Genomic DNA, 17633 nt, shown 5'->3' on the forward strand with positions numbered 1-17633 from the left:
CATAGAGAGACACACAGGAACATAGAGACACACAGGAACATAGAGACACACAGGAACATAGAGAGACAGGAACATAGAGAGACACACAGGAACATAGAGAGACAGGAACATAGAGACACACAGGAACATAGAGAGACACACAGGAACATAGAGAGACACACAGGAACATAGAAAGACAGGAACATAGAGAGACACACAGGAACATAGAGACACACACAGGAACATAGAGACACACAGGAACATAGAGACACACAGGAACATAGAGACGCACAGGAACATAGAGACACACACAGGAACATAGAGACACACAGGAACATAGAGACACAGGAACATAGAGATACACACAGGAACATAGAGAGACACACAGGAACATAGAGAGACACACAGGAACATAGAAACACAGGAACATAGAGAGACACACAGGAACATAGAGAGACACAGGAACATAGAGACACACAGGAACATAGAGAGACACACAGGAACATAGAGAGACACACAGAAACATAGAGAGACACACAGGAACATAGAGACACAGGAACATAGAGAGACACAGGAACATAGAGAGACACACAGGAACATAGAGACACACAGGATCATAGAGAGACACACAGGAACATAGAGAGACACACAGGAACATAGAGAGACACACAGGAACATAGAGAGACACAGGAACATAGAGAGACAGGAACATAGAGAGACACAGGAACATAGAGACACAGGAACATAGAGAGACACACAGGAACATAGAGAGACACACAGGAACATAGAGAGACACACAGGAACATAGAGAGACAGGAACATAGAGAGACACACAGGAACATAGAGAGACACAGGAACATAGAGAGACACACAGGAACATAGAGAGACACACAGGAACATAGAGAGACACACAGGAACATAGAGAGACAGGAACATAGAGACACAGGAACATAGAGAGACACACAGGAACATAGAGACACAGGAACATAGAGACACACAGGAACATAGAGACACAGGAACATAGAGACACACAGGAACATAGAGAGACACACAGGAACATAGAGAGACAGGAACATAGAGAGACAGGAACATAGAGAGACACACAGGAACATAGAGACACAGGAACATAGAGACACAGGAACATAGAGAGACACACAGGAACATAGAGAGACACACAGGAACATACAGACACACAGGAACATAGAGACACACAGGAACATAGAGAGACAGGAACATAGAGAGACACACAGGAACATAGAGAGACACACAGAATAATAGAGAGACAGGAACATAGAGAGACACACAGGAACATAGAGACACACACAGGAACATAGAGACACACACAGGAACATAGAGACACACAGGAACATAGAGACACACACAGGAACATAGAGACACACAGGAACATAGAGACACAGGAACATAGAGATACACACAGGAACATAGAGAGACACACAGGAACATAGAGAGACACACAGGAACATAGAGAGACACACAGGAACATAGAGACACACAGGAACATAGAGACACACAGGAACATAGAGACACACACAGGAACATAGAGACACAGGAACATAGAGACACAGGAACATAGAGAGACACAGGATCATAGAGAGACACACAGGAACATAGAGAGACACACAGGAACATAGAGTCACACAGGAACATAGAGACACACACAGGAACATAGAGACACACAGGAACATAGAGAGACACACAGGAACATAGAGACACAGGAACATAGAGACACAGGAACATAGAGAGACACAGGAACATAGAGAGACACAGGAACATAGAGAGACACACAGGAACATAGAGACACACAGGAACATAGAGTCACACAGGAACATAGAGACACACACAGGAACATAGAGACACACAGGAACATAGAGAGACACAGGAACATAGAGACACACAGGAACATAGAGAGACACACAGGAACATAGAGAGACACACAGGAACATAGAGACACACAGGATCATAGAGAGACACACAGGAACATAGAGAGACACACAGGAACATAGAGAGACACACAGGAACATAGAGAGACACAGGAACATAGAGAGACAGGAACATAGAGAGACACAGGAACATAGAGACACAGGAACATAGAGAGACACACAGGAACATAGAGAGACACACAGGAACATAGAGAGACACACAGGAACATAGAGAGACACACAGGAACATAGAGAGACAGGAACATAGAGACACAGGAACATAGAGAGACACACAGGAACATAGAGAGACACACAGGAACATAGAGAGACACACAGGAACATAGAGAGACAGGAACATAGAGAGACACACAGGAACATAGAGAGACACACAGGAACATAGAGAGACACACAGGAACATAGAGAGACAGGAACATAGAGAGACACACAGGAACATAGAGACACAGGAACATAGAGACACAGGAACATAGAGAGACACACAGGAACATAGAGAGACACACAGGAACATAGAGACACACAGGAACATAGAGAGACAGGAACATAGAGAGACAAACAGGAACATAGATAGACACACAGGAACATAGAGAGACACACAGGAACATAGAGAGACACACAGGAACATAGAGAGACACACAGGAACATAGAGAGACACACAGGAACATAGAGAGACACACAGGAACATAGAGACACACAGGAACATAGAGACACACAGGAACATAGAGAGACAGGAACATAGAGAGACAAACAGGAACATAGATAGACACACAGGAACATAGAGAGACACACAGAAACATAGAGAGACACACAGAAACATAGAGAGACACACAGGAACATAGAGAGACACACAGGAACATAGAGAGACACACAGGAACATAGAGACACACAGGAACATAGAGAGACACACAGGAACATAGAGAGACACACAGGAACATAGAGAGACACACAGAAACATAGAGAGACACACAGGAACATAGAGAGACACACAGGAACATAGAGACACAGGAACATAGAGAGACACACAGGAACATAGAGAGACACACAGGAACATAGAGACACAGGAACATAGAGACACAGAAACATAGAGAGACACACAGAAACATAGAGAGACACACAGAAACATAGAGACACAGGAACATAGAGAGACACGCAGGAACATAGAGACACAGGAACATAGAGAGACACACAGAAACATAGAGAGAAACACAGAAACATAGAGAGACACACAGGAACATAGAGACACAGGAACATAGAGAGACACACAGAAACATAGAGAGACACACAGGAACATAGAGAGACACACAGGAACATAGAGAGACACACAGGAACATAGAGAGACACACAGGAAGATAGAGACACAGGAACATAGAGAGACACAGGAACATAGAGATACACACAGGAACATAGAGAGACACACAGGAACATAGAGAGACACATAGGAACATAGAGAGACACACAGGAACATAGAGAGACACACAGGAACATAGAGAGACAGGAACATAGAGACACAGGAACATAGAGAGACACACAGGAACATAGAGAGACACACAGGAACATAGAGAGACAGGAACATAGAGAGACACACAGGAACATAGAGACACAGGAACATAGAGAGACACACAGGAACATAGAGACACAGGAACATAGAGACACACAGGAACATAGAGAGACACACAGGAACATAGAGAGACAGGAACATAGAGAGACACACAGGAACATAGAGACACAGGAACATAGAGACACAGGAACATAGAGAGACACACAGGAACATAGAGAGACACACAGGAACATAGAGACACACAGGAACATAGAGACACACAGGAACATAGAGAGACAGGAACATAGAGAGACACACAGGAACATAGATAGACACACAGGAACATAGAGAGACACACAGGAACATAGAGAGACACACAGGAACATAGAGACACAGGAACATAGAGAGACACACAAGAACATAGAGACACAGGAACATAGAGACACACAGGAACATAGAGAGACACACAGGAACATAGAGAGACACACAGGAACATAGAGAGACACACAGGAACATAGAGACACACACAGGAACATAGAGACACACAGGAACATAGAGACACACAGGAACATAGAGACACACACAGGAACATAGACACACAGGAACATAGAGACACACAGAAACATAGAGATACACACAGGAACATAGAGAGACACACAGGAACATAGAGAGACACACAGGAACATAGAGACACAGGAACATAGAGAGACACGCAGGAACATAGAGACACACAGGAACATAGAGAGACACACAGGAACATAGAGAGACACACAGGAACATAGAGACACACAGGAACATAGAGAGACACACAGGAACATAGAGAGACACACAGGAACATAGAGACACAGGAACATAGAGAGACACAGGAACATAGAGAGACACACAGGAACATAGAGACACACAGGAACATAGAGAGACACACAGGAACATAGAGAGACACACAGGAACATAGAGAGACACACAGGAACATAGAGAGACACACAGGAACATAGAGACACAGGAACATAGATAGACACACAGGAACATAGAGAGACACACAGGAACATAGAGAGACACACAGGAACATAGAGAGACACACAGGAACATAGAGAGACACACAGGAACATAGAGACACACAGGAACATAGAGAGACACACAGGAACTTAGAGACACAGGAACATAGAGACACACAGGAACATAGAGAGACACACAGGAACATAGAGAGACACACAGGAACATAGAGAGACAGGAACATAGAGAGACACACAGGAACATAGAGAGACACACAGGAACATAGAGACACAGGAACATAGAGACACAGGGACATAGAGAGACACACAGGAACATAGAGACACACAGGAACATAGAGACACACAGGAACATAGAGAGACAGGAACATAGAGAGACACACAGGAACATAGAGAGACAGGAACATAGAGACACACAGGAACATAGAGAGACACACAGGAACATAGAGAGACACACAGGAACATAGAAAGACAGGAACATAGAGAGACACACAGGAACATAGAGACACACACAGGAACATAGAGACACACAGGAACATAGAGACACACAGGAACATAGAGACGCACAGGAACATAGAGACACACACAGGAACATAGAGACACACAGGAACATAGAGACACAGGAACATAGAGATACACACAGGAACATAGAGAGACACACAGGAACATAGAGAGACACACAGGAACATAGAAACACAGGAACATAGAGAGACACACAGGAACATAGAGAGACACAGGAACATAGAGACACACAGGAACATAGAGAGACACACAGGAACATAGAGAGACACACAGAAACATAGAGAGACACACAGGAACATAGAGACACAGGAACATAGAGAGACACAGGAACATAGAGAGACACACAGGAACATAGAGACACACAGGATCATAGAGAGACACACAGGAACATAGAGAGACACACAGGAACATAGAGAGACACACAGGAACATAGAGAGACACAGGAACATAGAGAGACAGGAACATAGAGAGACACAGGAACATAGAGACACAGGAACATAGAGAGACACACAGGAACATAGAGAGACACACAGGAACATAGAGAGACACACAGGAACATAGAGAGACAGGAACATAGAGAGACACACAGGAACATAGAGAGACACAGGAACATAGAGAGACACACAGGAACATAGAGAGACACACAGGAACATAGAGAGACACACAGGAACATAGAGAGACAGGAACATAGAGACACAGGAACATAGAGAGACACACAGGAACATAGAGACACAGGAACATAGAGACACACAGGAACATAGAGACACAGGAACATAGAGACACACAGGAACATAGAGAGACACACAGGAACATAGAGAGACAGGAACATAGAGAGACAGGAACATAGAGAGACACACAGGAACATAGAGACACAGGAACATAGAGACACAGGAACATAGAGAGACACACAGGAACATAGAGAGACACACAGGAACATACAGACACACAGGAACATAGAGACACACAGGAACATAGAGAGACAGGAACATAGAGAGACACACAGGAACATAGAGAGACACACAGAATAATAGAGAGACAGGAACATAGAGAGACACACAGGAACATAGAGACACACAGGAACATAGAGACACACACAGGAACATAGAGACACACAGGAACATAGAGACACAGGAACATAGAGATACACACAGGAACATAGAGAGACACACAGGAACATAGAGAGACACACAGGAACATAGAGAGACACACAGGAACATAGAGACACACAGGAACATAGAGACACACAGGAACATAGAGACACACACAGGAACATAGAGACACAGGAACATAGAGACACAGGAACATAGAGAGACACAGGATCATAGAGAGACACACAGGAACATAGAGAGACACACAGGAACATAGAGTCACACAGGAACATAGAGACACACACAGGAACATAGAGACACACAGGAACATAGAGAGACACACAGGAACATAGAGACACAGGAACATAGAGACACAGGAACATAGAGAGACACAGGAACATAGAGAGACACAGGAACATAGAGAGACACACAGGAACATAGAGACACACAGGAACATAGAGTCACACAGGAACATAGAGACACACACAGGAACATAGAGACACACAGGAACATAGAGAGACACAGGAACATAGAGACACACAGGAACATAGAGAGACACACAGGAACATAGAGAGACACACAGGAACATAGAGACACACAGGATCATAGAGAGACACACAGGAACATAGAGAGACACACAGGAACATAGAGAGACACACAGGAACATAGAGAGACACAGGAACATAGAGAGACAGGAACATAGAGAGACACAGGAACATAGAGACACAGGAACATAGAGAGACACACAGGAACATAGAGAGACACACAGGAACATAGAGAGACACACAGGAACATAGAGAGACACACAGGAACATAGAGAGACAGGAACATAGAGACACAGGAACATAGAGAGACACACAGGAACATAGAGAGACACACAGGAACATAGAGAGACACACAGGAACATAGAGAGACAGGAACATAGAGAGACACACAGGAACATAGAGAGACACACAGGAACATAGAGAGACACACAGGAACATAGAGAGACAGGAACATAGAGAGACACACAGGAACATAGAGACACAGGAACATAGAGACACAGGAACATAGAGAGACACACAGGAACATAGAGAGACACACAGGAACATAGAGACACACAGGAACATAGAGAGACAGGAACATAGAGAGACAAACAGGAACATAGATAGACACACAGGAACATAGAGAGACACACAGGAACATAGAGAGACACACAGGAACATAGAGAGACACACAGGAACATAGAGAGACACACAGGAACATAGAGAGACACACAGGAACATAGAGACACACAGGAACATAGAGACACACAGGAACATAGAGAGACAGGAACATAGAGAGACAAACAGGAATATAGATAGACACACAGGAACATAGAGAGACACACAGAAACATAGAGAGACACACAGAAACATAGAGAGACACACAGGAACATAGAGAGACACACAGGAACATAGAGAGACACACAGGAACATAGAGACACACAGGAACATAGAGAGACACACAGGAACATAGAGAGACACACAGGAACATAGAGAGACACACAGAAACATAGAGAGACACACAGGAACATAGAGAGACACACAGGAACATAGAGACACAGGAACATAGAGAGACACACAGGAACATAGAGAGACACACAGGAACATAGAGACACAGGAACATAGAGACACAGAAACATAGAGAGACACACAGAAACATAGAGAGACACACAGAAACATAGAGACACAGGAACATAGAGAGACACGCAGGAACATAGAGACACAGGAACATAGAGAGACACACAGAAACATAGAGAGAAACACAGAAACATAGAGAGACACACAGGAACATAGAGACACAGGAACATAGAGAGACACACAGAAACATAGAGAGACACACAGGAACATAGAGAGACACACAGGAACATAGAGAGACACACAGGAACATAGAGAGACACACAGGAAGATAGAGACACAGGAACATAGAGAGACACAGGAACATAGAGATACACACAGGAACATAGAGAGACACACAGGAACATAGAGAGACACATAGGAACATAGAGAGACACACAGGAACATAGAGAGACACACAGGAACATAGAGAGACAGGAACATAGAGACACAGGAACATAGAGAGACACACAGGAACATAGAGAGACACACAGGAACATAGAGAGACAGGAACATAGAGAGACACACAGGAACATAGAGACACAGGAACATAGAGAGACACACAGGAACATAGAGACACAGGAACATAGAGACACACAGGAACATAGAGAGACACACAGGAACATAGAGAGACAGGAACATAGAGAGACACACAGGAACATAGAGACACAGGAACATAGAGACACAGGAACATAGAGAGACACACAGGAACATAGAGAGACACACAGGAACATAGAGACACACAGGAACATAGAGACACACAGGAACATAGAGAGACAGGAACATAGAGAGACAAACAGGAACATAGATAGACACACAGGAACATAGAGAGACACACAGGAACATAGAGAGACACACAGGAACATAGAGAGACAGGAACATAGAGAGACACACAGAAACATAGAGAGACACACAGGAACATAGAGACACACAGGAACATAGAGAGACAGGAACATAGAGAGACACACAGAAACATAGAGATACACACAGGAACATAGAGAGACATACAGGAACATAGAGAGACACACAGGAACATAGAGACACACAGGAACATAGAGAGACACACAGGAACATAGAGATACACACAGGAACATAGAGAGACACACAGAAACATAGAGAGACACACAGGAACATAGAGAGACACACAGGAACATAGAGAGACACACAGGAACATAGAGACACACAGGAACATTGACACACAGGAACATAGAGAGACACAGGAACATAGAGACACAGAAACATAGAGAGACACACAGGAACATAGAGAGACACACAGGAACATAGAGACACACAGGAACATAGAGACACACAGGAACATAGAGAGACAGGAACATAGAGAGACACACAGGAACATAGAGAGACACACAGGAACATAGAGAGACAGGAACATAGAGAGACACACAGAAACATAGAGAGACACACAGAATAATAGAGAGACACACAGAAACATAGAGAGACACACAGGAACATAGAGAGACACACAGGAACATAGAGAGACAGGAACATAGAGACACACAGGAACATAGAAAGACAGGAACATAGAGATACACACAGGAACATAGAGAGACACACAGGAACATAGAGAGACACACAGGAACATAGAGAGACACACAGGAACATAGAGACACAGGAACATAGAGAGACACACAGGAACATAGAGAGACACAGGAACATAGAGACACACAGGAACATAGAGAGACACACAGGAACATAGAGAGACACACAGGAACATAGAGACACACAGGATCATAGAGAGACACACAGGAACATAGAGAGACACACAGGAACATAGAGAGACACACAGGAACATAGAGAGACACAGGAACATAGAGAGACAGGAACATAGAGAGACACAGGAACATAGAGACACAGGAACATAGAGAGACACACAGGAACATAGAGAGACACACTGGAACATAGAGAGACACACAGGAACATAGAGAGACACACAGGAACATAGAGAGACAGGAACATAGAGACACAGGAACATAGAGAGACACACAGGAACATAGAGAGACACACAGGAACATAGAGAGACACACAGGAACATAGAGAGACAGGAACATAGAGAGACACACAGGAACATAGAGAGGCACACAGGAACATAGAGAGACACACAGGAACATAGAGAGACAGGAACATAGAGAGACACACAGGAACATAGAGAGACACACAGGAACATAGAGACACACAGGAACATAGAGAGACAGGAACATAGAGAGACAAACAGGAACATAGATAGACACACAGGAACATAGAGAGACACACAGGAACATAGAGAGACACACAGGAACATAGAGAGACACACAGGAACATAGAGAGACACACAGGAACATAGAGAGACACACAGGAACATAGAGACACACAGGAACATAGAGACACAAAGGAACATAGAGAGACAGGAACATAGAGAGACAAACAGGAACATAGATAGACAAACAGGAACATAGAGAGACACACAGAAACATAGAGAGACACACAGAAACATAGAGAGACACACAGGAACATAGAGAGACACACAGGAACATAGAGAGACACACAGGAACATAGAGACACACAGGAACATAGAGAGACACACAGGAACATAGAGAGACACACAGGAACATAGAGAGACACACAGAAACATAGAGAGACACACAGGAACATAGAGACACAGGAACATAGAGACACAGAAACATAGAGAGACACACAGAAACATAGAGAGACACACAGAAACATAGAGACACAGGAACATAGAGAGACACGCAGGAACATAGAGACACAGGAACATAGAGAGACACAGAAACATAGAGAGAAACACAGAAACATAGAGAGACACACAGGAACATAGAGACACAGGAACATAGAGAGACACACAGAAACATAGAGAGACACACAGGAACATAGAGAGACACACAGGAACATAGAGAGACACACAGGAACATAGAGAGACACACAGGAAGATAGAGACACAGGAACATAGAGAGACACAGGAACATAGAGAGACACACAGGAACATAGAGAGACACACAGGAACATAGAGAGACACATAGGAACATAGAGAGACACACAGGAACATAGAGAGACACACAGGAACATAGAGAGACAGGAACATAGAGACACAGGAACATAGAGAGACACACAGGAACATAGAGAGACACACAGGAACATAGAGAGACACACAGGAACATAGAGAGACAGGAACATAGAGAGACACACAGGAACATAGAGACACAGGAACATAGAGAGACACACAGGAACATAGAGACACACAGGAACATAGAGACACACAGGAACATAGAGAGACACACAGGAACATAGAGAGACAGGAACATAGAGAGACACACAGGAACATAGAGACACAGGAACATAGAGACACAGGAACATAGAGAGACACACAGGAACATAGAGAGACACACAGGAACATAGAGACACACAGGAACATAGAGACACACAGGAACATAGAGAGACAGGAACATAGAGAGACAAACAGGAACATAGATAGACACACAGGAACATAGAGAGACACACAGGAACATAGAGAGACACACAGGAACATAGAGAGACAGGAACATAGAGAGACACACAGAAACATAGAGAGACACACAGAAACATAGAGACACACAGGAACATAGAGACACACAGGAACATAGAGAGACAGGAACATAGAGAGACACACAGAAACATAGAGATACACACAGGAACATAGAGAGACATACAGGAACATAGAGAGACACACAGGAACATAGAGACACACAGGAACATAGAGAGACACACAGGAACGTAGAGATACACACAGGAACATAGAGAGACACACAGAAACATAGAGAGACACACAGGAACATAGAGAGACACACAGGAACATAGAGAGACACACAGAAACATAGAGAGACACACAGGAACATAGAGAGACACACAGAAACATAGAGACACACAGGAACATAGAGACACACAGGAACATAGAGAGACAGGAACATAGAGAGACACACAGAAACATAGAGATACACACAGGAACATAGAGAGACATACAGGAACATAGAGAGACACACAGGAACATAGAGACACACAGGAACATAGAGAGACACACAGGAACATAGAGATACACACAGGAACATAGAGAGACACACAGAAACATAGAGAGACACACAGGAACATAGAGAGACACACAGGAACATAGAGAGACACACAGGAACATAGAGACACACAGGAACATAGACACACAGGAACATAGAGAGACACACAGGAACATAGAGAGACACACAGGAACATAGAGAGACACACAGAAACATAGAGAGACACACAGGAACATAGAGACACAGGAACATAGAGACACAGAAACATAGAGAGACACACAGGAACATAGAGAGACACACAGGAACATAGAGACACACAGGAACATAGAGACACACAGGAACATAGAGAGACAGGAACATAGAGAGACACACAGGAACATAGAGAGACACACAGGAACATAGAGAGACACACAGGAAGATAGAGAGACACACAGGAACATAGAGAGACAGGAACATAGAGAGACACACAGAAACATAGAGACACAGGAACATAGAGAGACACACAGGAACATAGAGAGACACACAGGAACATAGAGAGACACACAGGAACATAGAGAGACAGGAACATAGAGAGACACACAGAAACATAGAGAGACACACAGAATAATAGAGAGACACACAGAAACATAGAGAGACACACAGGAACATAGAGAGACACACAGGAACATAGAGAGACAGGAACATAGAGACACACAGGAACATAGAAAGACAGGAACATAGAGAGACACACAGGAACATAGAGACACACACAGGAACATAGTGACACACACAGGAACATAGAGACACACAGGAACATAGATACACACACAGGAACATAGAGACACACAGGAACATAGAGACACAGGAACATAGAGATACACACAGGAACATAGAGAGACACACAGGAACATAGAGAGACACACAGGAACATAGAGAGACACACAGGAACATAGAGACACAGGAACATAGAGAGACACACAGGAACATAGAGAGACACAGGAACATAGAGACACACAGGAACATAGAGAGACACACAGGAACATAGAGAGACACACAGGAACATAGAGACACACAGGATCATAGAGAGACACACAGGAACATAGAGAGACACACAGGAACATAGAGAGACACACAGGAACATAGAGAGACACAGGAACATAGAGAGACAGGAACATAGAGAGACACAGGAACATAGAGACACAGGAACATAGAGAGACACACAGGAACATAGAGAGACACACAGGAACATAGAGAGACACACAGGAACATAGAGAGACACACAGGAACATAGAGAGACAGGAACATAGAGACACAGGAACATAGAGAGACACACAGGAACATAGAGAGACACACAGGAACATAGAGAGACACACAGGAACATAGAGAGACAGGATCATAGAGAGACACACAGGAACATAGAGAGACACACAGGAACATAGAGACACACAGGAACATAGAGAGACACACAGGAACATAGAGAGACACACAGGAACATAGAGAGACACACAGGAACATAGAGAGACACACAGGAACATAGAGAGACACACAGGAACATAGAGACACACAGGAACATAGAGAGACAGGAACATAGAGAGACAAACAGGAACATAGATAGACACACAGGAACATAGAGAGACACACAGAAACATAGAGAGACACACAGAAACATAGAGAGACACACAGGAACATAGAGAGACACACAGGAACATAGAGAGACACACAGGAACATAGAGACACACAGGAACATAGAGAGACACACAGGAACATAGAGAGACACACAGGAACATAGAGAGACACACAGAAACATAGAGAGACACACAGGAACATAGAGACACAGGAACATAGAGACACAGAAACATAGAGAGACACAGGAACATAGAGACACACAGGAACATAGAGACACAGGAACATAGAGAGACATGCAGGAACATAGAGACACAGGAACATAGAGAGACACACAGAAACATAGAGAGAAACACAGAAACATAGAGAGACACACAGGAACATAGAGACACAGGAACATAGAGAGACACACAGAAACATAGAGAGACACACAGGAACATAGAGAGACACACAGGAACATAGAGAGACACACAGGAACATAGAGAGACACACAGGAAGATAGAGACACAGGAACATAGAGAGACACAGGAACATAGAGAGACACACAGGAACATAGAGAGACACACAGGAACATAGAGAGACACATAGGAACATAGAGAGACACACAGGAACATAGAGAGACACACAGGAACATAGAGAGACAGGAACATAGAGACACAGGAACATAGAGAGACACACAGGAACATAGAGAGACACACAGGAACATAGAGAGACAGGAACATAGAGAGACACACAGGAACATAGAGAGACACACAGGAACATAGAGACACAGGAACATAGAGACACACAGGAACATAGAGAGACACACAGGAACATAGAGAGACACACAGGAACATAGAGAGACACACAGGAACATAGAGAGACAGGAACATAGAGACACAGGAACATAGAGACACAGGAACATAGAGAGACACACAGGAACATAGAGAGACACACAGGAACATAGAGACACACAGGAACATAGAGACACACAGGAACATAGAGAGACAGGAACATAGAGAGACAAACAGGAACATAGATAGACACACAGGAACATAGAGAGACACACAGGAACATAGAGAGACACACAGGAACATAGAGAGACAGGAACATAGAGAGACACACAGAAACATAGAGAGACACACAGAAACATAGAGACACACAGGAACATAGAGACACACAGGAACATAGAGAGACAGGAACATAGAGAGACACACAGAAACATAGAGATACACACAGGAACATAGAGAGACATACAGGAACATAGAGAGACACACAGGAACATAGAGACACACAGGAACATAGAGAGACACACAGGAACATAGAGATACACACAGGAACATAGAGAGACACACAGAAACATAGAGAGACACACAGGAACATAGAGAGACACACAGGAACATAGAGAGACACACAGGAACATAGAGACACACAGGAACATAGACACACAGGATCATAGATAGACACACAGGAACATAGAGAGACACACAGGAACATAGAGAGACACACAGAAACATAGAGAGACACACAGGAACATAGAGACACAGGAACATAGAGACACAGGAACATAGAGACACACAGGAACATAGAGAGACACACAGGAACATAGAGAGACAGGAACATAGAGAGACACACAGGAACATAGAGAGACACACAGGAACATAGAGACACACAGGAACATAGAGACACACAGGAACATAGAGAGACAGGAACATAGAGAGACACACAGGAACATAGAGAGACACACAGGAACATAGAGAGACAGGAACATAGAGAGACACACAGAAACATAGAGAGACACACAGAATAATAGAGAGACACACAGAAACATAGAGAGACACACAGGGACATAGAGAGACACACAGGAACATAGAGAGACAGGAACATAGAGACACACATTAACATAGAAAGACAGGAACATAGAGAGACACACAGGAACATAGAGACACACACAGGAACATAGAGACACACACAGGAACATAGAGACACACAGGAACATAGAGACACACACAGGAACATAGAGACACACAGGAACATAGAGACACAGGAACATAGAGATACACACAGGAACATAGAGAGACACACAGGAACATAGAGAGACACACAGGAACATAGAGAGACACACAGGAACATAGAGACACAGGAACATAGAGAGACACACAGGAACATAGAGAGACACAGGAACATAGACAGACACAGGAACATAGAGAGACACACAGGAACATAGAGACACACAGGAACATAGAGAGACACACAGGAACATAGAGAGACACACAGGAACATAGAGAGACAGGAACATAGAGAGACACAGGAACATAGAGACACAGGAACATAGAGACACAGGAACATAGAGAGACACACAGGAACATAGAGAGACACACAGGAACATAGAGAGACACACAGGAACATAGAGAGACACACAGGAACATAGAGAGACACAGGAACATAGAGAGACAGGAACATAGAGAGACACAGGAACATAGAGACACAGGAACATAGAGAGACACACAGGAACATAGAGAGACACACAGGAACATAGAGAGACACACAGGAACATAGAGAGACAGGAACATAGAGACACAGGAACATAGAGAGACACACAGGAACATAGAGAGACACACAGGAACATAGAGAGACACACAGGAACATAGAGAGACACACAGGAACATAGAGAGACAGGAACATAGAGACACAGGAACATAGAGAGACACACAGGAACATAGAGAGACACACAGGAACATAGAGAGACACACAGGAACATAGAGAGACAGGAACATAGAGAGACACACAGGAACATAGAGACACAGGAACATAGAGAGACACACAGGAACATAGAGACACAGGAACATAGAGACACACAGGAACATAGAGAGACACACAGGAACATAGAGAGACACACAGGAACATAGAGAGACAGGAACATAGAGAGACACACAGGAACATAGAGACACAGGAACATAGAGACACACAGGAACATAGAGAGACACACAGGAACATAGAGACACACAGGAACATAGAGACACACAGGAACATAGAGAGACAGGAACATAGAGAGACAAACAGGAACATAGATAGACACACAGGAACATAGAGAGACACACAGGAACATAGAGAGACACACAGGAACATAGATAGACACACAGGAACATAGAGAGACACACAGGAACATAGAGAGACACACAGGAACATAGAGAGACAGGAACATAGAGAGACACACAGAAACATAGAGAGACACACAGGAACATAGAGAGACACACAGGAACATAGAGAGACACACAGGAACATAGAGACACACAGGAACATAGACACACAGGAACATAGAGAGACACACAGGAACATAGAGACACACAGGAACATAGAGAGACACACAGGAACATAGAGAGACACACAGAAACATAGAGAGACACACAGGAACATAGAGACACAGGAACATAGAGACACAGAAACATAGAGAGACACACAGAAACATAGAGAGACACACAGAAACATAGAGAGACACACAGGAACATAGAGACACAGGAACAAAGAGAGACACACAGAAACATAGAGAGAAACACAGAAACATAGAGAGACACACAGGAACATAGAGACACAGGAACATAGAGAGACACACAGAAACATAGAGAGACACACAGGAACATAGAGAGACACACAGGAACATAGAGAGACACACAGGAACATAGAGAGACACACAGGAAGATAGAGACACAGGAACATAGAGAGACACAGGAACATAGAGAGACACACAGGAACATAGAGAGACACACAGGAACATAGAGAGACACAGGAACATAGAGAGACAGGAACATAGAGAGACACAGGAACATAGAGACACAGGAACATAGAGAGACACACAGGAACATAGAGAGACACACAGGAACATAGAGAGACACACAGGAACATAGAGAGACACACAGGAACATAGAGAGACAGGAACATAGAGACACAGGAACATAGAGAGACACACAGGAACATAGAGAGACACACAGGAACATAGAGAGACACACAGGAACATAGAGAGACAGGAACATAGAGAGACACACAGGAACATAGAGACACAGGAACATAGAGACACAGGAACATAGAGAGACACACAGGAACATAGAGAGACACACAGGAACATAGAGACACACAGGAACATAGAGACACACAGGAACATAGAGAGACAGGAACATAGAGAGACAAACAGGAACATAGATAGACACACAGGAACATAGAGAGACACACAGGAACATAGAGAGACACACAGGAACATAGAGAGACAGGAACATAGAG

Source organism: Salmo salar, unplaced genomic scaffold, assembly GCF_965601325.2.
Source record: "Salmo salar unplaced genomic scaffold, fSalSal1 ptg001127l, whole genome shotgun sequence".
Lineage (NCBI taxonomy): Eukaryota > Metazoa > Chordata > Actinopteri > Salmoniformes > Salmonidae > Salmo > Salmo salar.